The 27,075-nt window shown below is 38.6% G+C and overlaps 1 protein-coding gene and 2 long non-coding RNA genes across 8 annotated transcripts in view; 1 reads left to right on the forward strand and 2 right to left on the reverse strand.

The window, feature by feature from the left end:
* RGS17 (regulator of G protein signaling 17) overlaps nt 1–27,075 on the forward strand; it is a 73,682-nt gene that overhangs the window by 12,834 nt on the left and 33,773 nt on the right. The window lies entirely within an intron of this gene.
* LOC120324128 lies at nt 2,806–4,246 on the reverse strand. The gene is made up of 3 exons (XR_005565144.1): nt 4,190–4,246; nt 3,580–3,705; nt 2,806–2,867 (listed from the first exon to the last, which is right to left on the reverse strand). It is a non-coding gene; the product is annotated as an uncharacterized LOC120324128 (long non-coding RNA).
* LOC120324127 lies at nt 6,331–17,027 on the reverse strand. Of its 3 annotated transcripts, XR_005565141.1 has the most exons (4): nt 16,884–17,027; nt 9,288–9,332; nt 8,041–8,175; nt 6,331–6,469 (listed from the first exon to the last, which is right to left on the reverse strand). It is a non-coding gene; the product is annotated as an uncharacterized LOC120324127 (long non-coding RNA). The 3 variants fall into 3 exon arrangements; XR_005565142.1 differs by lacking the exon at nt 9,288–9,332 and having other exon boundaries at nt 16,884–17,025; XR_005565143.1 differs by lacking the exons at nt 9,288–9,332; nt 16,884–17,027 and adding an exon at nt 16,387–16,534.

Consider the following 27,075-nt stretch of genomic DNA (forward strand, 5'->3'; position numbering starts at 1 on the left):
AAAGAACTTTTTATGCCACATTTTTTTTCATTGTGGGCTTTTTGCCCCTGGCTCACCAGCTGTTTCCTTGCTTACATCCTGAGGCAAGAACTGCTGAACTTGGGGAGCAAGAAGACTAAATTATTGACAGGGATGGTCTAATAGACAGTTTTAGAGAGTGTGTACACTGCAGAATTGGTTATCCAGATCTTCCAGGTAAAGGAACAAATCTGAAGAGCAGAAGTAATAACCAGCACAGACTGAGAGAACACAGAGATGTTAAAGGGGACCTTTAAAGTGTGAAAGGGCAAGAAACAGGCATAATAGACAGTGAGATTGTAATGGTAGATAGCAATGAGGGTGCTGAGTGATGAGTCTGGATGCTAGTTGGTGAAGAAAAAAGGAAGTTAGTAAAGAACAGGTGGATTAAATGGCTACAGTGATAAGGTCTTGGAAGTATGGAATAGGAGAGCAGGACACTGAAAAAGTAAAGGTCAGAGGCAGAGAGAGGCTTTTTGCTACTAAAATGGAGAGAAAAGAGGGATTTTAGAAAAATGAACAATATTTCATAACAGTTGAGATGATAAATGAAGAAGAGGGGAGTTGATGGTAAATGTTGAGTTTAACAGCTTGGCACCTGATTTTAAACATTATGGTACACAACAGAGAGGAAAATTTGGAAAGGAGATAAAGATTTTTTTCTCTATCCAATGAATATAAATTTTCAGTGCATCATCAAGGAGAAGAAAGCCATTCACTGATGAGTGAGAGGCTGGAAAGAGGAAGATTCCAGCAACAGTAATGATGACATGAGTGCCAGAGTAGGGTTAAGCAGTAGGGGTATGTGTTGTGGGCAAAAGGAATCCACCATTAAAGAGCTAGAAAACAGAACAGGAGATGCCGAAGAACTTTATAGGAGGGACTGAGGAGAACAGAAGAAATATATTATAGTTGCTTTTTAAAAAAAAGCTGATTTCTAATAGCCTTTGATTATTAGAAGATGTTTGTAGCATTTGAGGAATTCAATCTTACAAGGAGAAGTTTGTTCAGCTTGATTATTGAGAAAGATATTACACAAGTCCTGCTTTAAAAAAAAAGTGTTAAGAAATAAAATAATTCTTCTATGTGCAATAAATAATGGTATATGGGCAACACTAGAACAACAACAACAACACCACACTAAACCAAGGTTGTTTTCTTTTCCTATCTGCAACTAGAATTTCCTCCTGAAACACTCAAAACTATGTGCCATGCAACAAAATTTCCATGATCTGGAGGTAACGGAGATAAGAACTAAAACTTAGATAATGCTTCTGTTCCTGCTATTCCTTTCTGATCCTACACCATGGTCAAAACAAGCAAAACACCTCTGGCAAAGGAAGAGCAAACAATCTTGGAAAGAAAAAAGATCAGCTTTCCCAAAGCTGTGCTTTCATTGTGTGTGGAGATCTGCACATGAAGAGAAAGAAGACAGACAACTTCTGATAGCAATGAAAGTTCATGCTATTTACTTTATGTGGCAAATCTACTGGAGGCCTTTCTTATCCACGGCACGCTTTCTATTACAAGACCGAGGTCCTAACGAGGTAGGTGCTGTTGAGTGAACTGCAAGTCTCCCAAAGATTTTATTGCTGTTAGAGATAATTTGAAAATTCGTTGTATCCTGATCAGTACCCTTAGCATTTAAAAACTAATTTAGTGTCATTGTTTTGGGTTTTTTAAAATAATTTTCTTCTATCCAAGATTTCCCTAATATTATTCCTTAATATTCCCTAATATTATTTTCATCAATTCTGTTTATGGAAGATTCATAAATATTAGAGTAGCATACTTATTGGCACCACTAGTGTCCTGGGTTTCAGCCCTCTGGTAAAGAGAAAATGGCCATTTCAGTAATGCCTGAATATACATTCAGGAATCAAATCTAAGAACTCTGTAATTTGGGGGATGTCTAATTGTCATCTTGAGGAAAACATAGTTTTTAGAAGAGAAACAGAAAATGTGGTTAAAATATTTCACTTAATTTATGCATTTCCTATCTGCAGCCTTCCAGGATTAGGTATTTGTGCATAGGTAGAACTGGCTTAGCACAGAGATAGGCAAGGAGGAGTTTATCTTCTTTCCTCAAGCTGGTATGTCAGTAGTTGCTGTATGTACCTTGACCCAGGACTTAACTGGCTTTCAGTGCTCTAAGAGTATCTAAGAATACACAATATCCCATTCCCCTCACACCTTTAGGTACCCAAATTTTCCCAGTCAAGTGCATTGAGTGCCTATTACTCATGCTTGGAACTGCTTCTGGCTAACTAGGTCACAACCAGCTCTCAACAGGACATGTTGTCTGCCAGAGATCCCAGAGGAGCTCGATCCAGAAGACACGCTGAGTGTGCGCTTCTCATTTTCTGAAAAGGCTGAGCTCATCACAAAACACAAGACACAAATGAACTGTCATTCCAGAACACAGCCAGAGAAGGAGGCTGGTCAGAAGTAAGCTTTGTGGTTTTTTCATCCCTCCTGCCCTCACCAAAACTGTTGCCATTTTCTAAATTTTTCTTTCATAACATAAAACAGGAGGGACAGCTTCAGCCAAGATGTGATACACCTGGATTCATCCCATGTGAAGATGAGGGAATTAAGACTCTTGCTAATCATTTGTTTCTATGGAGTTAGTGTTCTGCTACAAAACATACTTGATTTGTGTTACCACACAGTAGAAACACATCAACCAGGAAGCGTGAGTCAAAGAACTGATGCCTTGAACTGAATCTGACTAAAGTTGCCAAGGAGCCTAATACTTGGGATACTACTTTTGGGAATTCATTCTGAGGTGTCTCATGTTGTCAAGGTATTGCAGATGCCCAGGTCCTTCACGCAAGGCTGTTCTCTTCCTAGAAGAAGGAAAATAAAAACAAACCCAACAAAAACCCTACAAAATACACCCACCCACCTGCCCCCAAACCCCACAAAAAAACCTAAAAACAAATGGTTCATAGCCTCTGCACCTAGAGGTGTCTGGTCTGAGCAGTCTCAGCTTTGGGAAACCCGGTGGTCCCTACAGTGCAAGGTAGAAGCAGAAGGAGCATCAGACCGGCTTTCTCATTTCCTCATTTTGGTAATACTGCCCATGTGAACTGAGATTTTTTTTCTTCTGGTGTTCTGTTTTTATTGGGCTCCACTTTTAACTTGCAGTTATGTTTTTGTTTAATATTTTTTGTTATCTTACAAAACATATGATCATATGCAATAGGACTAACATTTAACAAATAACTGAATCAAAAGCTAAAAAAGGTGATTCAACTTACCAACTGTTGTTCAAACAAATAGAAAAATGTCATTAGAAGCATATTAAAACCAGCACAGTCTAGATGCCTACCTGAGGCAAAGACTAAACCTACAGTAAACAAACTTACATAGAACAAACACCTGCCAAGTTCCCTTCAAAGAACCGGACATCCTAAAAGGTATTTATCCTTGCGTAGAAGTTCTGTAGCTCTGTGTTTATCCTAAACCATTATCCCAAACTTCTTTCTCTTTTATGTTTTCGAAGAAGTTATACTATAATCAAGTCTCCTTTAACTTCACCCAGGTGAAGATACTCACCAAACCTGGATTCAGGGCCCACTGAAGGCAGACCTTTTCTAACCATTTCATCTGACACGGCTTTTGGTCAGGGCACGAATGAGCTCTTCTGGGATTTGTGTCAGACAATTTTGAAATTGTTGCCTTCTGTAAAGAGACTATTTGTTTTTAATCTTTCAAATGCTATGGCAACATCAAACAAGACTGTAAGGAAATGGCTTCCTGGGGTCAGGACCTATGCTGATGCAAGCAGAATGTGGATGGATTTAGGAAACTCCGCTTAACATTTCTGAATTATCTGTTAGTCCCTGTTCCAGAGACCCATGGAAGAGTTAAGAGACTGTTCCCCTAGTCCGTGAAATTATTAGTATGACAGGAGTCATATATGACAGAAGGTGTTTTTTAAAAGTGATTATAGGACTGAAGCAAATAATGTAAAGCAGTTTTGGTAATTCCAGACAAGACTCTCTTAACGCTTAAAAATCTTCTTCTCAAGTCTGAGCTTGACTTTTTGACTGTCTAATCAAAAGGAAAAGATTCCTTTCTCCTCATCCAGTAGTCATTCACTCATTCTTCCACCTGAATTTAGAAAGCAAAGTTTAAGTTCATGATGAGCAGAAAAGGTACTTACATGTCATGCCTCCCCTGTTAGCTTTTTATCTGCTAACAGTTACATTCCTCTTGATGCAACCTGTGCACCTGTGCACAAGTGAGAAGTCTGGAGTCAGATCAAACGTGGAAAGATTTTAAAGTCATATAAATGTTTCATGAAATGGAAAAATTATGTTTTACATGAATACCTGAAATACATAATTTCACAACCTCTAGTCTTCAAGTCCTACTGAAAGGTAAAAGACTTTTAGGATAGTCCTCAGCTACTGGATCATCTTTCCTCTCCAGTTTGTTGACTGTCTCTGATCAGTTTGATATGGTGCCTGACTTGGGCACAAGTGGAATTCCTTTGTTAGCTATTTATTACAGTTGTGGTGAACTGTCATAGAGAGAGTGCCAAATGTGAATCATGGCAGATTTTTCCGCTGCCTTCTATGTAAAGTTGGACACACTGACAGAGTGTCTGCATCTCCATCACTAGATTTTCTAATGAGTTAATGTAAAGATTAACTCTGTACTGTTGTTTTTGTATTTTTTCTTGAAAGGAATGTCTTGCTTATATATTGTCAAATTTTAGGATATGAGTGAAAATGAACACTGAAAGACAAATCAAATAAAGAATATATGTGGTCTGTTAGAGGAATACAACAGCAGGGAACACTGTTATAACCAAAGTGCAGTAAGAGAAAGGGTTTTTTATGCTAAATTAAACTTTAATTATCAGGATTTCACCTGGAGCTCAGAACTTATTTCATCAGTTAAAAAGCATGCAAGTATCTTTGTATAAGACTAACAAACAGACTGACCAAATTTTTAAAGCCTCTCATGGAAGTGACACAAATGCACAGAAATGGGAATAAATGAGTAAATGGGGAAGCAACATTTCTATCCATTGTTGCAATAACTTAGATGGAAAAGGACACGTCATTAAAAGAAAAAGGGCGATAAAAGCATATCACTAGACCACTAAGTCCGCCTTGTACTTTGCTGTAAAAGCTAAGGGTCATTGGTCTGAGTGTTCTGAAAGCTTCTCCATTCAGCAGGACTCAAAAAAGCAATTCTTACATTTTGTTATGAGTCAAGCCAACAAAATGTTTTTAATGAGCTTTCAGGCTTGATTTTGGAAATATCATAGTGTCACTTATGGTAAAACTAGAACAAATAATGGATCTGTCTTGAATATAGCCATCTCAGCCCCATTACACCGTAGCAATGCCATTAGAAGCAAACTGGTTTTCCTGTACTCTCTGTCTATTAAATTATCTTCCAAAGTGATTCTTACCAGGAAAATTTGCCAAGCATGTCTAAAGAATGAGTAATTGTTTATATATTACTTCAATTTCTCCATCTATTGCAGTTTCTGATTTCCTTTCATTTGTCTTCAGCATCACATCAAAAAAGTAATTCATTGCCCCCATTTGATAAAAAATACCCTCTGTATCTGAAGGAGGCTAGTGTTTAGGTTGCATCCAGGTTAGTGGTAGTTAGGAGGTTATGGATTAGTGACTCCAAATTTAAAGAAATTCATCTTTTCAAGAAACTATGCTATATGAGGTATGTTGCTGGATTGGGGCTTGGGGTTTTTTTCTACCTTTCCAAAAGGAAGCATACTGAAGTAACCCATGTAAACTGCAAGTGGGCAATTAAATTGCAATTTTCACTGAAGAAAAGCTTGAGTGAGGAACACTGTATACCATTTAGCATGGACTGGAAAACTCTGAATCTCTTTCATATCATTCTGGTGACTGAATATGACATGATGCTAAAGACCAAAGTAGTATTGTCTTGACTGCAGCTTATCCTCCATAAACTCACTTGAACTAATGGACTTTGAGAGCTAAGCTACCAGAAAGGCATACTACAACAGGCAACTAGACTGAGATTATTCCTGAAATCTGAGGTCAGTCTGTTACAACTACATGGCTGCTGAGACAGCTGGCAGATCTGCTTTAGTAAAGAAGAACAAGATGAACATCTGCAAACTCCTGCATCATGGCCTATGTCATCCTCTTGAGCAAGGAGTGGAAACTGTCCTCTGCGTTTGCCCAGGAGTAATCCTGACTCATTTAGGAGACACAGTGTATCCAAGCTATTACTTGGGTTTTGATAGAAATAGTAATTTTGCTTCTGCTTGTTCTATAAAAATTTGACATCTCAGTTCTCGGTGTCAAGCTTCTTTACTGTCAAGCAAATAAATCAAAAATCTCTGTCCTATATTATTCCCTCTTTCTTCATAGGAGTAAAAAGTGCAAGGGCTATCCATTCTGTGTTAAGAACTTTGTCTCTCATTCCTCTGGTCCTAAAAAGAAAAGAGGAAAAAAAAAAACCCAAAACTTTAACTGTATCCAAAATGAAATATGTTCAATTCTATGTGGCAACATTTGGGGCATTCAAGAAAACATTGTGTTCTAAATCCTTACTTGATGATTTCTTGTATAACTCTGCAAAATATCCCTTATACACTTGCTTTTATGTTCTATGGTTTGTTATAGAAAACCAAAACTCCTCTTCCTTCTAGAGTTATTTGGGAAACTGATGCATATCTCAGGTGTTTGGAATCTGATGAAAATTATATGCTAGTGCATAAAGCTACTTTCTTACCAAACTGTGTCTTTGCAATAGCTAAGATGGAGTTAAACCAGAAATATATCCAGGTAGATTTATTGGGTCACTGGATAAAACGGTTATTCCTTCATGTACACTACAGCTGTGCTTTAAATTATGTCTCTTCTCCAACAGCTCATGTAAAGCTTTTGTTCACTATTCACTTTCTCATTTTAAAATATCAGTTTATATAGCTTTTCCAGTTTAAGAGTAAAGAGATGGTAAATGGTGAGTAATAATTCCTAGATGTATTTATGATTCAGCAACTCTAGAAAGCAGCTATGCAAATAATAGATACTCATCTTGTGAAAGAAGTACCAGGGTAATTTCTTAATCTTTGAAGCAGAACTTTTCAGGCAGCAGTCGCTGCATATCACTCAGTTTTGCATCCCTGATCCATTCAGTTGTCCCGACAGGATACCTTCCACACAGTTCATGTGCTGGGGTGCAATCAGGACTAGAGACCTTGTCATAATATACAGTAACTTGATTGTGGTCACTCGATCGCTTTATGCATGGACAGGAGTAATTATTGTTCTCACATATAAGATTTCTTTTTGCACAAGTTTACAGTATACATCCAAATCATGGGTCATCTACCACCTGGTTCCGAATCATGGGTCATCTACTACCACCACCTGCGTCTCCTAGAACGCTTCCATCAACGCTGCCTCCGTACAATCCTAAACATCCACTGGTCAGATTATGTGACCAATACATCTGTTCTAGAACAAGCAGCAGTCACAAGTATAGAGGCCATGTTGCTGAGAACACAGCTGCGTTGGGCAGGGCACATCTCCAGGATGAAGGACCACCGCCTCCCTAAGATCTTGCTTTATGGTGAACTTGCCACTGGCTACCGCATGAGAGGAGCCCCGAAGAGAAGATACAAGGACTCCCTGAAACAACATCTCAGCCTTGGCCATATTGATCACCATAACTGGTCTACTCTAGCCTCCAATCGGGAGGCCTGGAGACACACCATCTATAACGCAGCTGTCTCCTTTGAGAACACTCGCAGGATCACCCTTGAGGAGAAAAGGCAACGCAGAAAGAACTGTGTCCTGCAGAATACACCATCTAAGGAGTCTTTCTGCTGTGCCTTTTGCAATCGGATTTGTCTGTCACGTATTGGCCTCATAAGCCACCAGCGTGCTTGTAACAAATGTGGATAGAGCCTTCCCAAATCTTCGTTCGTGAAGCCCAGCCATGACAGTAAGCATCAGATAATTATTTTAAGATATCAGATATTATTATAATACTGACACTGCTTGACTGAGTGAAGTTCTATCTTTTCTTCTCCGTTATTCCCAAAGAGTCCCATTCCTTCAGTTCAATCATTACTTGTCTACTGGTGTACTCAAAAGGGATTGAGCTAATTAGCAGAGGTAGCCTAGATGTCTGTAACGGAAGAGATTAAATTGTCAAGAAAATCTAAATATTCTGGTTTTTTTCTTATTGCGAGACACTTAGAATAACCAAGTTACTTCTAGCTGCCAATGTATTTGGCTTTGTACCCAGTATTCGTATTCAAGTATAATTGTTTTCTTAAGTAGAAAAGCTTTGCTAACCTAAAAAGCTTTTGTTAGTATTTACTCTTTGTTAAATACATAACTTGCTATGAGGGAACACTGTTTTCTGCTGTAAAATAACCTTAACTGAATGAGTAGCAATCAGTTAATGAGAGCCAAATTTAAGGTGTTTGTTCACATCCTAAGAAACAAGCAAACATGATTTGGGTACAAGAAGAATTCTCAATGTGTTTGCTAAGTATTGGTTTGGGGTTTTTTCCCTAACCAACTATTTATTAATTCTATAACTTGAGGTCTGATTTCTCCTCTGAATTGTTTTTCTATTTTTAGTCAGATCACAGCAGTTTTCACTATTCATGAGGAAGCACTCAGGGTTTTTTCAGCACAACTGCTTGAAAACAAGATAAACTGGATTCCAGAGGAGAATGCAACTTTTAGATCTAGAAAATTAGTGGTTTATAAGCAAGTAGAAAATTGATATTATCATAGAAGTATTGTATTCTACTTTTAACTTGCTGGCATCTCTAGGAATGAGTTGACACAGAATCCTGAACAATTCTAGAGCCAGAAAGATTTGGCCTATCCCAGGAGGCTCTTTAGCATTTTCAAAACTGTTCCTCCCCTGAATAGTGAAAAAAGTCTTTTAAGCATAACCATCCTTCATTCATAGGAAAATGTGAAAATTAGGATGAATTAATTAAAACAGAAGGGTTTGGGTATTCCTTTATTTCAATTCCCAATATAAATTGATTAATTTAAACCCAAAGACTTCTTTAAATGAAAAACTGGCTCCATTGATCCAAATGAAACCAAAACAGAAAAAAGCAAAACTAAACCACTTCAGTGAGATACTTTGGCAACTTCCAAACTTGCTATAAAAGATTTTTTTTAAGAGAACATCTGTCAAAACCAATTATTTCAGCACTCAGTTTTGACAAACATAGACTTTTCTAAAGAATGCTTAATTGAGAAATTCCTTACCATGCCTATTCCAGATTAACATGGGAGTTGGCTAGTAGCTCGACACTGTTGAAAAGAAATATATTTGTGTAGCCAAAAGAAGAAAAGCAAGCTGGGGAGTGAGGGCATAAAAGTTAAGGTGATGTTATATAAGGTAAGTTCTTTCCCAGAAAAATCTCATAGTGAGCAGAAAGCATTACTGATTTTGTTTGCTGTGATGGCAAGGGGAACTAGCATGGCCAAACTGGGATTGCTTAATGCCCTGACTGTTTCCCTGCCCTGGAAAGCATCCGTATATTATCAATATGTTCTCTGCAGGACATGGCAGCATTATATCAACATTCATAGTGCTGGTTAAAAAATTAAATTTCACAGGAAATGGGTGTCATCAATATCACATTTTGGTGAAAAAAAGATTAAAATCTAGATTTCTCTTTACTCCATGGAATAGCCTTTTTGACACTGATGCCCAGTGGAAAGCTTATGTTCTGCTAATTGCAGGGCCACAGAAAACTATGTACATGCACACAGTTGCAGAGCTTCATGTTCCTCTTGAAATACTTTAACAGAATAATTACCTTGCCAGTTACGAATTAAACCTGCTTATAAAGCATCTCCCCATTTTTAGGCTGAATTTTAAAGAAAAAAAAAAGTGGTTATTCTTTGCTGCTGTTGCACCTCCCACCATATTTATTGCTGCTGCTATTACCACAGCTGCCTCTGTAGCACAGGCAGTGGTAAGGTGCACTGAGACAGACAGCAGTGGTACTTGCATCAGGAACTATACCTGTGGAGGTGGAAAAAGTGCAATGATAAGAGCAGTATCAAAAGAGTTGCATACATGTAGGATGAGTTGGAGTTTCTGCACTCCTAGGGAGAGGAAATGAGATGCTGGAGAGATTTCAAAACCTTTTTATTCCTCCAAATCAAATCCTCTTTTTTTTTTTTTCCCTGCTAAAGCACAGCAGGAGAATAGTGATTACACTCTCCTTGTGCAATTCCGTCTTTCTAGCCACAACCATTTTAGGGGCAGATATAATTAATCTTTTTCTTGTGCACTTGAGAATACCTTGGGATACTCTCCAAGTCTCATCTTCAGCAGACACCTTTGTTCCCCGGGGGGAATTTATTCACTGCCACAAATCACTTACTTTGAACATCCTAATCGATACATTTCAAGAGAGTTTGAATAAATTATGCTTGGAAGCTGTGGTGAATAATTCTCCATTCAGAAAAAAACAAACTCTCCTTGAGAGGGTATGCATTATGTATAATTCTGGAGCAGAACTGACAAAATGGACAGAGATACCTAGATAACTAGTTCACTGTAGCAGCTACTCTTCAGTGTGAATTTTAGGGAACAATAAAACAAAAACATAGAAGATACTCAGGTTTTTAGTGTAATGGCAGAGGTTGTTCTTTCAACCATAACAACAAAAAAAATCTTGTTTCCATAGGCCTCACTGACATTAAAGCCTTGGATGTACCAAGAGGATAATAGATCACTTTCTCAGCCTCAGTAGGTAAATGAGAATACTGGGTTTTATGACTCTCCTTTTCTGAGGCCTTGAGGAGTAGAAGAGGACATGAATGTCAGGAGTCCCTTGTAACACCCATAAATTGATTAAATTTTTAATTTGCCTCATCTTATGTAAACAAATATCTTAAGGGAAGGTGTCCAGAGGATGGGTCCAGGGTCTTTTCATTGGTGCCCAGTGACAGGACAAGGGGCAACAGGCACAAGCTGAAACACAGGAAGTTCCTGTGGCCTTTTCATGAGGAAGAACTTCCTTATTGTGAGAGTGACCAAGCACAGAAACAGACTGCCCAGAGAGGTTGTGGAGTCTCCTCTGGAAATACTTGTTGCAGCCTGCTGTAGGTAAACCTGCTTGAGCAAGGGGTTTGGACTAGATGAACTGCAGAAGTCCCTTCCAATCCCAACCATTCGGTGATTCTGTGACTGTGTGTGTATGTGCCAGTAGGAATGGGAAGGCAAAGGAAGAATAAAGGGGTTGTAGTGACACTAAATTACTTCACTGAGCTCCAGTTTGATTTAATTCAGCCTACCAAAAGGCTAACTGAAATGAAGTCTACAGTCTTGAACTGCTGACTGAGAAGTAGGCAGGGACAGAGAAGGAGTCATTAGAAATGCTGAAGTGGCTGGCATTCCTGATTACTGCAAGAAGACTCAGGCTCACCACACCTCTGCAAAGGAAGAAACACCTACAATAGAGTCAACAGAGTAGCCTCATTTACCACTAAACAGGAAGATCAGAATTTGGCCTTTTGTCACTAAAGTGTCAATTCAGTAATACAAATGATAGTTCAATACAGGCAATTAAAATGATGAGTGATGTGAATAGGAAAGGACCCACTCCAGTAAAATTGTTCTTCTGAATTAATGTGAATTTGAAAAGATCACAGAGCTGATAGAAGTTCCAATTAACTTGGGCAAAAATGAGACTATCAATCCAATGGAAATCTGCCTTACTTAAATATTTGTATTCATTTCGAATGATTGAAATAACTCTGCAAAGCTTCTGAACTTTGATTTAGAAATACCAAAGCATCATTAAAACAACTCCATCTAAGTATTTCAGGCATTACATGCAGAATAGCACCTTTCCATTGAATCAAGGTGTTCTCTCCCCACTGTTTCCTGTGATGTACTTCCAGTAATGCAACTTCAGTGATACATGGTGGGCTTTAGGCAATGAGGCAAAACAGTGCATCAGAGGAGATAAATCTAGTGAGTGCTCCCAGCATTAGGGAAATTGATGAATCATGGCATCAGTGGCAGAAACAGTCTAATGCTGAACTGAACAAATTTGAAAGGAGGCAGGGAGAGGAGAGATTTCCCCCAACCAGAAACTTAGAACATAACCAACAAAATCTTTCCACCACTACCACACCCCTGGAAACCTGTAATGTTGCAAAAATGCTGTTTTCCAGCAGTCACAGGGAAACTTTGATTAGTCCTTGGCAGAACCACATTAAATGTTGTTCAGTAATTTATAGCAAGACACAATTGTTGGATTTTGCAGAATATTTTGTATTTTTTAAAACTCTTTAACTTTGAAATATCACTAGAAAGGCTTGTCTAATACCTGGTATGAGCAGCAGCTTATAATTTGAGTCTTTTTCTGGAAAAAAAGTGCAGTCATAGTTGTGAATATTTTGAGTAATTCACAAGCGTTTCAGGATAGAGCAGGTTATTTGGAAGTTTTTTTTATGGATAAATAAATCAAAAGTAAGATACCTGGTTACTTCACAAGAACCTGAGCAGGAGTGTTGAGCAACATCATCTGCATAATTTTTCATAAGCCATTTTTTGGTTCAACTGAATTAGCTTTCCTGTCAGAGCATGTGGAGTACACAACTTCTTGGTTCTCATCAGTTTCATTAACTATATTCAAATTATCTGTAATGATTAATTAACTTGAAAAGAATTGCCTGGCAACATGCCTTTAACCACTTCCTGCTTGTGGTTGAAAGCATTGCCTTGTCATGGGAGTGAAGGGTGACAGATACATTTACATAAAAATAGGGGGAAAAAATCTCCCTCATGTTGCCATGTTCCTTCCTCCTTCAGTAAGAATTGCTCATGGAGTTGTCTCAGCCCGTACTGGGGGACCTTATTCCAGCAGTTCCCTCTACAGAAGAGCATGCTTAGGTGGGCTGAAAACAGGGCTCGAGCCACATGTTGGGTTTGAGGGAGGGAGGACATTCAAGGGCCTTGCGAGGGATACCAACCAGAGGCAGGCACCAGTCCAGAGATGACAAAAGTAGTAATGGAAACTGTTACCCCAGCTTTAGGGGAAGAAAAGAGCAGATCATCCTCCACTAAGAGCTGGAAGTCTGGAAACTGGAAAGGCTAATAGAGAAGTTTCAGACATTCTTTCATTTTGGCAGTAATCAGTGCTATTTGAAAAGGAAGGTGGGCAGGAGCATTCATGTTTCTGAAAGTAGATGGTACTGAAGAATCCATTGGGTTTTGTTATTTTTGATAACTCGAGAAGAGGTGCTTAACAACCTATGCTATGTTGGAACAAGGAGCAATGTACAAAAATGAGCCCCAGAAACAATATGTTTTCTAGCAAGATATTACATGCAAATAAAAATGGAGTTAACGACTGGTCTACATTTCAAAGGTAATTTTGGGAAGGTGAATTTAGATACAAAACCACACGAGGACTGCAATTTGAGGCAAAGCCCTTGGCCTACTGAAAGATCCATAATTAACTCTTATCAATAGTGTGGGAAATGAAGACAAACGTAAAACACGCTTAGAAACAGACGTGAAGTAGAACGGCATTCAGAACTCAAAGTTCACCATAAGCAGCACCCTACAAACAACATAAGCATGGCTGCCCAGTGTGGAAAAAACAAAGGAATTGTGCTGGAATTTGCCCTTAGGAAGACTTCGCAAATTTTGGGAAATTCAATGAACAGAAGAATGTTTCCATACAGTCCAAGACAGCCCTGGAATGAATTATTAATTACAAATATATGGAATGCTCAGTTATCCAGTGTTGAATGCCAATGCACAGTTAGTACAGTGCTGGAAGTGCTGACTGTATCTCAGCTACAGATACTAACAAGTAACAGAAACAGAGGTTTCTGGGTGACTTTTGCCCCACAAACCGAGAAGGTAACTAACACCTGCAGTACTGCTGGGGAAAGTATTCCTATTAGGGCTAATATCTGTTGTATATTTCTTTTTTGTCTATAAGCTCTTTTCCTTTCAGAAGAGGCTTCAGGTGGCCTCCAGTGGAATGGTAGTCTGAAGACCTCTGCCTCCACATGCTCTGTGAGTGGCACGTGTGCCTGCTGTATCAACCTCATTTGTTCTACATCCATGAGCTCCTCTGTGCAGCACAGGGCAATTCTTCATCAGTTGTCTCCAAGCATAACTGAGTAACTCTACTGGGATTTTTTTTGTTCTCCTTGTCTGTAATGTGGAATGAAGCCACTCCAAGAGATGTGCATTAGAACTAGCAAGGACTGTAAGACTAACATTAGGCATGCTGACTCGTATCGAGTGTGCTGGGAAGAAATGCTAAGTTTTTTTTTCAGTTGTGTGTTCACTGAATGTACCAAAACTTTGCAAGATGCATGTGTCAAATATAAAACATAACATGAGAACATCATTTAGTTTGAGAGCTCTTGAAACAAAACAGTGGTCTCTTTATTGAGAAATATTGAGAAATATTAAACATTGAGTTTAATGTCCCTTTGTAAAGCCTCTTGTACTACTTATCATTGCCTTTAGTTGCACGCCATTCAGGTATCAACAAGGAAAGACATAAAGTAGGTCTCTGACTCCGCACAGTTGTGTTAAAATATTCATCTTTTTCTCAAAGGATAAAGATTTATTTAACTGTAGTAAATGTAATGGTTTTTGCTTCATGAAAGAGCTAGAATGTCAGAGGAATCTCTGATCCACATCGTGAAACCTTGGAAACCAGCAGTATGAAACAACCTTATGCCTAATGCTTAAAGCACAGATATCTTTGCAGTAAATAAAAATATTTCCATGCAGTTTTCTGTAACATGCATTTTTTACAAGATTCTGTCTCCAAAATTTCTTAAACCTAAGGGGTTTAAGAGGATGTTCAGAGTTTTTCAGCTTCTTCAGAATGAGAGCCTCATCTTCACTTTGCCTCAAATTGGAGAAACTTTTAAGAGTTGGTTCAGTGAACAAAGCATATTATAATGACCAGATGTTTTTGAAAGTCCTATCATACAGAACATGTACTTTCCATAAGAGGAAAGACAGACCTTAGTCCATAAAAAGCATGGCTTGCTAGTAGTATTGTACCCTAATTTCCAGTTTACTCATTCAAAAAAAAGGCTTCATTATTCTTTTATTGTAAAGGGGTTTGGAAGAAAAGATACTAGAAATAGGTAGGATAGAGATTTTAAAGCAACTGATTCCATATTATGTATAAATATTATAGAATAACATACTCTACCTTATGCCTCAATAGAATCAGCTGAGGCAAATAAAAATGGGACATAAGAATTTTGACCTGAAATGAGGGCTAGATAAGACCCTTCAGCTGGAATATTTTGAATTTTTATGTTTTAGGGGAGTAAAAAAACCCACAAACCACCTCTAAAGAAACCTTGTTTCTAATTGTTGCCTTTTTTAAAAACAGACTGAAGTAGTCACTGATACTAAACCTCCTCCTTAGCCTGATGCAAAGCTTGGTAGTTTCAACCATATTTTCTAGGTTTATTGCATAACTTGTTTCTCCTCCCCAAAGCATGTGATGAAGCTGCACAGTTGGCAGGACTGAATCTAGCCTAAACACTCCTGACATTAAAAAAAAAAAAAAAATACAACCACAGAGGGGTCTAGCTCTGCTAGACTCAATATACTGGGGCTAGAAAGCAAGCACTACTCTTCTCCTTCAACATCCATTCCCAGCAATACCCTTCCCCCTTTGCCTCAGTGACTGAAGGTAGCTCACAGTTGTGGCTGGAAAAACAGGAATTTATTGTTCAGTGGTAGGCTTTCCAGCCAGGCCATACTTCACATTCATCTGGTTTCTGACTTTTCCTTTCGGTTTCCTAAGCTGATGATACGTATGAGACCTTGCTGTGTCTTCCTGTCACCCTCTCTCCACTAACTTCATGTATGTCATTCAATTTCAACCAAATGACAGGTCAAACTTTCAAAGAAAATTTCAAAGGCAGAAAATTAACCCAAGTGCCTGGGAAAAAATCCAACAGCCAAGTGAAGGAGAGAGGTCCTTCTAAAGCTCTTGTGGAGAGAATCACAGAATCATAGAATCGTCACAGAATGGGTAAGATTGGAAGGCACAAGAGTGGGTTATCTGGTCCAACCTCCCTACTCAAACAGGGTCATCCCAGAGCACGTGGCACAGGATTGCGTCCAGATGGTTCTTGAACATCTTCAGTGAGGGAGACTCCACAACCTCTCTGGGCAATCTGTGCAAGTGCGTGGTCACCCACACAGTAAAGAAGTTCTTCCCCATATTGAGGTGGAACTTTCTGTGCATCTGTTTCTGCCCATTGCCTCTTGTCCTATTGCTCAGCACCACCAAGAACAGCCTGGCTTCATCTTCTTGACACCGTCCTTTCAGATACTTACAAACATTGTCAAGGTCCCCTCTCAGTTGTCTCTTCTTGAGGCTGAACAGGCCCATCCTGTTCATATTTGATCTGCAAGCTTAAGCTTTACTGGCCAACAGAGTTGGTATAAACCCAAGCTGCTGCAAGAGTTGCTGTGACTGAGAAGGTCCTCGGAAGGAATTGGTGTGTGAGGTCACAGTACAACCAGGCTGTACTCAAGCTTCTTCCCAAGCTTCCTGTGTTCTCCTTCCTCTTACAGATCTCACAGCAAGGTCCTACTTTCAAAGACAGTTTGGAACAGGATTCAGTGTCCAAGTCATGGTACAGCTGAATGTCTCAGAAAGAGCAAATCGTGGGGAAGGTGGAGTTTTAATCCACTTTTGCTGTCCTTAAACATACAGTCAACAAGCTGTCCAGAGTTATTGGTTATTGCACAGTTCTTTTAAATCAAAACATTACCTTGTCCTCTTATTATTATAGACATAATGTTTCTAAAATTCAGCAAAACCCCCCTACCTGTTTCACTTGCTGGAGGATATATATGTATCTTTCTGCAAAGCTCTGTAGCTTTTTTTAACATTATGAAATACTGGACAAAAGGATGCCTATGGACCTCCTCTGTGGAGTCAGTCATCTGTGTGGCAGTAAACGAGGACAGCAGGCTGTACTGCCAGTGAGCACAGCTTATATTGGAACGGGGTGCTATACCAGACATTCACATCAAGCTTCACTCGGTGATGTCACAGCGGTGTTTCAAGAGGTCTTGTCTGCTGATCTTCAGGGATCTATTTATCTAAATAAGGTTGGTTTACCCTATCCCATTGCATACTCAAGTGGAAAAGCTACTTTACAGTAACATAGCTGGTGATTGCAAACCTGTGCTAATGCTCAGTGTAAGAGTAGAGAGCTTGTAAATGTACGGAAATGACTAGGCATGACACTTTCATACCAAAATTTGCATGTTTTCAGAGATTTCAAAGGTTTTAAGTTTTCACAACATGTTTTCAGTCCCTTGTGTTTTAGCAGATTTTTTTTATGTTGGTACATAAATAGATTAAGAAAAATTGTGAACTTCATATTATGGGAAAGTAGTTTTAAGTTCCATCCTTTAAACTTTAAAAAAATGAAGTGTTAAAAGTAGACCTTTTATGTAAGTCTGTTTTGTAGTTCACTTATAAGTGGTCTTCAAGAGGTTTGGATGTATTTTGCTCTTTTCTGGGCAACAAATAATTCACAATTCTTTTTTCCTTCTTAAGGTTTGAAAAAATGCGGTAGCACCACAGCCTTCCCTAAGCACATATTGGTTCAAGTATACCATCATACAAAGACAATGAGGAACAAATTAACTTCTGGAATATTACTTACTATTATTGTCTGTCCTCCAAAGCAAAATGTCCTTTCCAAGAAGGAAAATTCTGGATTCTTTCTATGCAGATTTTTATTCAGCATTTGTAGACATTTTAGAAGAGTTCACTCACATGCTTGATAGAATTAAAAAGATAAAAAACAAAGGAAGAAAAACTGGTATATTGTTTTTTAATATGTAAGATTTCCATGCAGCAATAACTGTCAGATTCTGCAGGAAGACATAATTTATTATTTTCTGTTGGTGAATATGAAAATACATGCACAGCTTGCTCTAAAAATTTGTTTACTGGGATGGTTGGAAATTTTTATTTTTAAAATTGACACATGTGCTGGTTTAAAGGTAAACCAGCAGGGGAAATGAACTCAACTCAAAGGAGAGATTATAAGTCAGAATAACAATTTAATAAATTAATACAATAAATACAATTATACAGACAAACAGTTGGTTTTAACCCACAAAACCCAAATGTATAACCCAGTACCCTGGGGCATGAACAGAGTGGTGTTCCTTGGGCCCCATGAATCCAAAGTAAAAGGAGAGGGGAAAAAACCTGTTGGTGAGAGTGCTGTTGCAGTCCAGTCAAGAGTGGTGATTGCAGTCTGGTTGAAAAGTGGTGGTCTGCAGTCTTCCTCTGGATCCCACGAGTGGTTAAAAAAAGTCCCAAGACTCCAAGATTATATATCCTCCAGTTCAGGCAGGAATGCCCAGTACCTCCCTCAAGGTGGGGAGTTCCACAATGGGTATGAGGACAAGAGCATCCTCCTATCTGGCAGGCCTCTTAACACCTAGTTTATAGCCTGAGGAGTCAGGCTGCTCTGGGCAGATGGTGTAAATGGTCTACTGAAAACAGTTTCTGGGAAATGGCATGGAAGGCTATAGAATACACAGTTTTGGGTTACACCCATACAGTGATGAAGTGGTCCCAGCTGTTCTAACTAGGACAACACATTAAAAAATGACGATGGGAAGAGAAAAGAGAGGAGAAGAAATCGTAGTAGTTTTTGTTTTATTTCTTTGAACCATCATGCATCCCTTCCAATGCACAACATGCTAACTAGTTTTGGAGACTTCTCACTCTAGTTTCAGAACACCTCAAGCCCTCTGCCTAGGAATCTCTATGGATTGAGAGATACCACTTTCACTGTCAGGCATTTTTTGTATAATTTAGACATTTATGGCTTTCTTTTGCTTCATACTTGCATTATACCTCTCTCTTTAGGAGAGAGAGACATCAGGTGTCCACTACCTGATGTTATAAAGTACCAATAGACACATAAATTTGTGGTAGTTGGAAAGTGACCTGTGATTAGCTCTGGAGAAACCCATTCTTCCAGGTAAGCTAACAAACAAGACACCTGTGGGAATTCAGGCAGCTGAAGTAGATTCTTAAGTGATGAGATACACGAAGGAGGTACACAGTTTTCTAGATGGGAATCATTCCAGCCAGGAAAGGGATAAAACCAGGACAGGGGAAAGGAAACTTGCTTTCTCTCACTGAAAAGACAGTAACTTCTAGAAAGCTCTTGTAATGGCAAGGGGATTTAATCTGGAAGTCTGATTTCTCTTTTTCTCCACAAATCTCTTTTTGTTTCCTGTACTGCCTAGTGATATTGAGAGATGAGTTGTAGTGAATCTTTCTGCAGCAGCATTAGACACATATCTGCCTGCTATATTGCTCTGCAGGTTATCAGTTTCACAGCAGAGCTGACAGACATCTTAGCCAGGAAAAGACAGTGACCTCAGGGGAGGGAAGGAAAAGAGGCAATGGAAAAGGAACTGAGCTAGGACACTGGCTCAGGTCAGGAGGAGGTGGATAGTCTCATGAAAGTCTGTCACTCTGCTATCAGCTGAGTCCATCCTGTACCACTGCACTGGGTTGTTGCAGGTGAGTACAAATCAGAACTCAAAGAACACAGTGTCATCTTTTAAAAACCCTGTGGTCCTTTTTTTCTGCTGTCAGAGAACCTTAGAAGTAAACAGCTTCAGAGTCTAGACTGGTGGCACAGAGATGCCTCGCCTTTTCCATGAGATCTAGGTTGAATTGTTATATATTTGACCAATATAAATATTGTTGCTGAAATATTTACATTGTTAACATATAAATATGCTTCAAGGCACACAGTAGTTGAAAGCTCTGTGCCTGTTCTTCTATATATCAAAAAAGTTTTCCATTAAAAGTTTGAAGCTTTTCAAGCCACATAGCTTGTCATCTCTTTGACATCCACTCTAATTTTTTGCTCCAAAATAGTTCTAATCCAAGATTTAGTAAGGTAAATTCACTTCTTTTGTCTTCCCTCCATATTTGTTTGTTATCTTCCCATTTTCCCACTCTTGTCATCTGTTCTTTTTATTCCATGCCAGTTTTTCCTGGTAACTTGCTGAATAGCAGAAAGAGATAAAAGAGCCCTTGATAGCTCCTCTCAATGACTGTCCTGTGCTGGTGGCTGTGATCAGTGGCTCCTAGCTCTCTCTGGACTGCTGAAGTTCTAGTCGTCTCAAAACCAGCAGTAAGAGGCACACATCCACAAACCATCCTGCTACTAAAGAAAAAGTGGAAAACCCTCACATGTGATAGAGCAGGAAGGACGTGAAGCTTGGTAGTCGCAGATGGAAAACTGAGTGTTGCTGTATGGGATGTGCAGCTAAACCAAACATCATTAAACACAGAACAAGCAAGTACAGTGAAAGATTCAGACCAGTAGAAATATAGGATTTCAGACAACAAACCTTCTCCAAGCATGGGAACAACAGTTGATTCTAATAGCATGTGCCAGTGTGGTGGAAAAGAGCATGTCCCTTGCACAGAGTAGAATTGGTTTCCTCTCCTTTCCTCAGACCAGAAAGCATTAGCACTAACTAGAGGAACAGAAGTATCAGGAGCTCGCTATAAGTTTAATAGAAGTAGCATAGCTTGTGGGAGGGAATGGAGATTCATTGCTGGTGGGTATGCACTCTATCCAGTCTCTGCCAAGGGCAAATATTCCTTTAGTTCTATGGTCATGAAATTCATAATGTGAATGTGAATGTTCTGTAACGTGAGCACAAGGCCACCTGGGCAATCCCCAATTCATATTGGAAAATCCTGTTTGCATGTACTGCTTAGATTCACCTTCTCTCACTATTCCAAGCCATCCAGAAAGACCTTAAGGCTGTTTCTACCTCATGCCACCTTCTGCTCCTCTCTCTCTCAGTTATACCATGTTAACCAAATACCTTCTCCCCACCATACTAATCTCTTGATTTTGTTTATTAGACTTTTTTATTATTATTATTTGTGAAGATGGCTGAGGAAAGGAGGGCTGAAACACAGAGATCATGTCAGAGGATACCTCAGAAGTCAGTCAGTGTAACTAAAATCAACATGACTACCAAATATCCAGTTATTTCAAAAAGCCTATATTAAGGAAACCTTTCTGAAGCTACTTGTGTTAAAATTTGAGACTCCCATTTCAAGAAGGAATTTGAATAAAAATAAAGAGCTTTGGAAGAAGAGGATGCAGGTCTTCATTTTACAGTGAAATTGTAGATTCCGTCATTTCAGAGACTAGAACCATGTCCAATGTGGTTTCAGAAAAGCTCTTCTCACACTTAAATAATTTTCTTAATACCTTCCTTTGTCTTTCAGCCCATAGTAGCATGTGCACTATAAACAAAGGTTGTGTACACTTATTTCATTAACTGCTGCCATTTCTGCAGATGAAAATTTTCCAGAATAGTCTTATCTACTGAAAAAGTAGTTAAAAAACATTAAAGCTTGTTTGATACTTTGATTGCACTTGCAAATCTGTTTGCCCTCTGTTAGCTACAAGTTTCTGTGCTAGGCCTAGGATTTTTTCTTAAATTTCTGCTTAAATTTGTACAGAATCTGTGCAGATCACATGATCCCCAAATGACATCTGACATTTTAACACAGAGAAATGGCTTTGAGTACAGAAAAATTTATTCAGACATTACAGTGCTAATGCCAGCAGTAAAGCTCTCTGTGTTCTCAAGTGTCTTCTTAGTGTCCTCTTTATGAGGAATGTCAGAGACTTTCCTCAGAGACTAAACACTTCTTTCCAGCAATATGTCAACATCTGTGTTTCCCCACTGTGAGGAAAGTATCTTTTCAGCTTTCTAAACTGTAGTGGCTTCATGTGTCTTAAGTCAGTGGAAGCCATCCTGGCCACAATGAATAGGTATATAGATGTAGTGTAAAACAGCATTCTCAGGTGTTTTTCAAACACTTACCAATAAAAACAATACGCTTAAAAAAAGATAAAAGGTTTCCTGAGGAGTTTTACATTGTACTTTTTTTATAAAATGTTCCTGAAGACAGTAAAGTGCTCCTAATCATAATTTTAGTGCAGCTTCTTAAAAACCACATGCAGCCATCTTTTCAATAATGCATTGCTGTCAGGCTTAACGTTTTGTTACTGAGCAGTAATGTCTGATTCATAAGTACAAATTCCTATCTATTTGATGATGCAAAGATTTAAGCAAGGCTTCCTCAGGATACCAAGTTCACCATAAAATAATAAAAAGAAATCTCAGACATCCTTTATGAGTACAGAAGCTGTCTGGTAAAGTCATAGAAAGAATATTACTGTAAAAAAGACAAGGATTGTATAGTGTTCAGCCAAATTGCACAATTTCAATTTAAATGAATATTTGCATAGCAGTGTTCTACCCTAAATAAAACACTTAATGTCCAAATATTTTCTGCTAGTAGTCCACAAAATTTCTTTTTATTTCAATTCTATAATGGATAAAATGTCCACTTTATGACCTTCTCAGAGCTTGTTTTGGAAGACTTTAGAAAGAGTCAGGCATCTCCAGATCAAAAGACCTGACAAGATAAAGATGTCTGTAATGTAGCAGTGCTGCACGTCTTCAGATTTTTTGCTGAGTTGCAGTAACTAATAGAAGAGCAAGATGTTTTACTGTAGATGCTCAAGTCTTCAGTTCTCTGAAAGCAAAATTCAGTAGGTGCAATAACCTGTTCTCTGAGCCAACAAGTATATGAAACTTACAATTTCAAGAGTTACTATCTGAAGATGGCCTGCCATTAATACAAGAAGAATGACAGCAAGGGGGCTGTGCGGTGTCTTGGGCACTGCAAGCTACCGAAGAGAAAGACATTTGCTCCATGGTTCTGCCTTGGTAATCAGTATGGGACCATCAGAGTTAAAATCAACAGTTCATACAGCTTGATGTAGCAGCTAAGCTTTTAAAATTAAAAACTATAATATATGCATGCCTTTTCTGGGCTGAGTTCAGCATGTAAAACACAGAATCTGTGTACTGGCCTGTATGGCACATCAGCATGGGGTATGCAATATGAAGTTCTAGTTACAAATACGTGTGTCAACTTCTGTCTTGATTCAGACCTTCTTACTCTTCACAATTTTTTTTAACCTAGACATGGTGCAAAATAAAGTTTTTGAAGAACCCAGAAAAGCAAATCTGTTAAAATTTGAGTTATAATTCACATTCTGACATGACTACTGTTAACCAGAATAGTTTTTAGAAAGTGCCTTGTGTATTGATCTTGCCTTCCAAAACACAAATTCTTAAGATGCAAACATTTCAAACTTCCCATACTGCTTCAATTAATTGCAATTTTCCATGTAGAGTATATTTAAATCAATTAAGGTACAGGTAAGGTTTCATTGTTGGCAATAGCTTCTGATTGTTCTGTGATAGACTACAGATACATTTAAATAAGTAAATGGAGCCCAAGGTAACAGAATTACGCCTCTTTTGGTAGACTTCTTCTTCTCTATTACTGTATACAAATTTATTTGTGAAGTACTGAGTGGCTTTCAGGACTCTGTGGCAAAAAGGAATGTACCCATGTCGTGCTTTCTCTCGTGCAGAGTGACTAGTATGAGTGCCATTGCTCTATGATGGCTGTATAAGCAGTCAGCAGCACTTAAAAGGGTGCCCATGGTTCTGCTGTTTTGATTTCACTACTCACTCAGCATTGCAAGGAGTGTATGGAAATCTTTTTAGCTCAGAGATATCTTGTGGTCCGTCTTCATTTAGCTTGTGGTACCTTTTAAACACTCCTCCAGATGAATGAAGACAGCACAAATAAAAAATCAATGTTGTGTTAGGGCTATCTTTGCATTGCAAGTGCAGCACATGCATCTGTGAGGTTCTTTAACTGGCAGCTGCATCCAGACTGTGTTGCATGCTTCTGTTAATCTAGTGTGTCTGTTCTTAAAAAAACTATGGATTTATGACATACAGCATATCACACTATGGATTTAAAACAGATAGCATATTACAGATCATTAAACATATCATAGTCACATTCTCTGAGGGTTTCTGCTTAGTGTTTCAAGTTAAAAAGAGGTTTGTATATTAAAAATTCAGTAAGGCACCCGACTACTTTGAAAAAATAACCCAACAGTATTTCAGAGTTGTCTCTGTCACTCTCCCACTGACTGTTTTAGGAAACTAAAACCAAAGCAACCAATCAAATTCTTGTAAAGATCACTCCAGTTATGCCCACACAACTCATTAAAAAAAATTAAAGGAAGTGCTAATGTAACTGTTCTTATTAATGTTGACATTTTCCAAATATGTGGGAAATCCAAAATGGTAGTTGAAAGTCTGGAATCCACAATATACAAAGCTTTCCACAGTGTGCATTTTGGTTCTTACAGTGAAGCCTGGATGGGATCTTAAATGAATAGCGTCTACCTTAGTACTTAGGGCTTGAAGGCTTTCAAAATCCTCAAACTTAAAAACAATTCTTGTTAGAAATCCATGTGCCAAATGTATGCCAGTTAAGACAGTGAAAACATCAAGTATGGTTAAGAGATTTATAGAGTCACATCCAGGGCTGAAATAAGCTGGTATAAGGTATGAATTTATGTAAGGTTTTGGTCCTTTATTGTCAAAGTCAAAAGAAGTAATATGGAAGAACTGATGTGATAGATCACAAAAAAAAAAAAAAAAAAAAGATATTTTAAGTGCTAAGTTTCTTGCCTGTAGAGTAAATCACCCTCTATATCCTTAAGTCATTGACTGCACCTTTCTGATGCAAGGTGAACTTTCTTGCCTATTTCAGAAGTTCAAAAAAAGATGGATTGCTCTAGCTGATTCTGCACCAATTCTGTCCTGAAATCTGAGCCACTATTTGTCCTATCTCCAACAAAAGACAAAATGCCACTTCCTTGCTGTATAGAATGGTATATGTTTATCTGCACCCTTATATAATCTCTGTTTCAAAACAGCCATTAGATAATGGTTCCAGAAGATATGATAAAAAAATTCTCAATCCTCAGTGTAGTTTCAGGATGTTTTGCTGACTTCATAGTGCATGAGCTTCTTCAGAGAATGCCTTCACAATCCTGACAGGGGAACAAAAATGCCTACAGGAGGGTCACGTGCAAGGAGAAGCTCCAAAATGAGCAGCAAGAGCTGGATGGGACAGTGCCAAAAGTTCTGATAACTTGCAGTACTGTAATAACAGGCTTGTGAGGCTAGGGGGGGAAAAAAGAAGGGGGGAAAAAAAAAGCTTACTCTTGCTTTATCAGAAGATAGACATCAAATGAAATGATTGAAATGATGCAGCAGTTTTTTGCTATGTCCAGCTCCTTGGGAATTTCTAGGGAAAACACTCTAAAACCTAGATAAAACCTAGCACAAGTCCTGTAGGAGATGGAGAGGCAGGGAGGTGCAACCCTTCAGAAATTACCTTCTTTTCATCTCTATGAAAATTGAAAGGACTCTATGGAATTTGAAAGGACTGAAGCCTGTATTCAATAGGGCTGCCCAGGTAATAAACCAAATGATTCTTCTGTGAGTTACTTCTTTTGAGCTCTCTTCCCAAGACAGTGCTCTGTACACAAGGGGGTTCTGTAATAATTATCCCCAAGAACCCAGGGGAATAAATGGTGATTGTCTGAACAAAGAAATAGATCCTTGTGCCATCATTTCCAAAACTGACAGGAAGTCTTACTTGAAATAGAGGAGTTTTTAGTTATCATATTCTTCTAGCACTACAAGATTGAAGATAAACACGGGATTGCACAGACTTTCTTGCCCTGCAGCTTATAAGAGCTACCTGTCTCATAACTGGTAAAATAAACAGTTGTGGTACTCCTGGGTTCCTTTCCTCAGCTGCAGAGAAGGGACAGCCGATGTTCTGTGAAATGAAGTCCTTCGTGATTATGGGATAGCTCAAAGGGCCATAATATCTACCCACCCCCAAAAGAAAGAGTCAGACAAGCAAGCTGGAATACTATTCCTATTTCCCATCAGCACAAATGGATATCATAAAACTGTTAGTAAACCATGCCAAATGGAGGCAAAGAACTAGATGCAAAACTGACAGAAGGAACTGATACCTGTGATGTGATGGTCTGAAAGATCATATATAGAGAACCAAAGAGAAAAACTGTTCCATTTGACAAAGGCCCACCTTCACCACCCAGCATTTTTGCCAAGCTAGAGGGTGTCAGGAAGAATGAAAATGATGAAAAAGCTAAAAGGCAAACTGAAATCTTGGAGACTACATACTATTTGTACTATCCTAGAAGGTCTACTCAATATCAGTTCGCAACATTCTACTCCTTCACAATTATGTACTAACTTTTACACTCAAGTACAGAAAAATAATTCATCTCATCATTTACTTGCTGAATTAAAGATTCTAAATTTCTTTTTCATGCCTGGGACCAAGGCACCAAATATAAACCCTCTGTCTACAGTTCAGGCTCTGAATATAGCCAAGAATTAAGATATTCCTGCTTCTGCAACCTAAACAATCTAATGGAATCAATTACTGTTTTGCATAGATGACACCTGGTATTTGCAAATAAAGCATGAAACATGAAATCTAACCAAAATAAGCATGAGACTGAAGTTTCCATGACTTCAGCGAGTGGTTAAGCCAATGGAGTGAACATGTGCGTTCACTGAGAACACTGTCCCATTGCTTGGATTTTCAGCCGCATGCTTTTATTGGTCAGTGCACCAGTCATGCCAAGTGAAATCAACATTTGCATTGTGAGATACAGCAAGGTTTAGGGGGAACACCAATGTCAACTGTGGAAAGGACAGAATCTGAAATGGAGTAAATACAACTTATTCCCACTGTGCCAGTAAGATCTTTCCTCATTATGCTTGGAAGCTAAGGATAGTCCTAGTATACAGTATCCATGTTTACAACTAGTTTCAAAATATACTCCACTGCAGCACTTTGCTGGCATTGTAAATAATGCTTTATCATACATATTATACTAGAGGTAGAATGCAAAATCTCCTTGGATGTATATACAGGATTTGGGGGAGTTGCTCAAATCTTAGGAAAAAAATTCTGTACTGTGAGGGTAGTGAGGCACT

The sequence above is a fragment of the Pipra filicauda genome, unplaced genomic scaffold, assembly GCF_003945595.2.
Source record: "Pipra filicauda isolate LSUMZ 115617 unplaced genomic scaffold, ASM394559v2 scaffold42_size3861933_pilon, whole genome shotgun sequence".
NCBI classification, from domain to species: Eukaryota; Metazoa; Chordata; class Aves; order Passeriformes; family Pipridae; genus Pipra; species Pipra filicauda.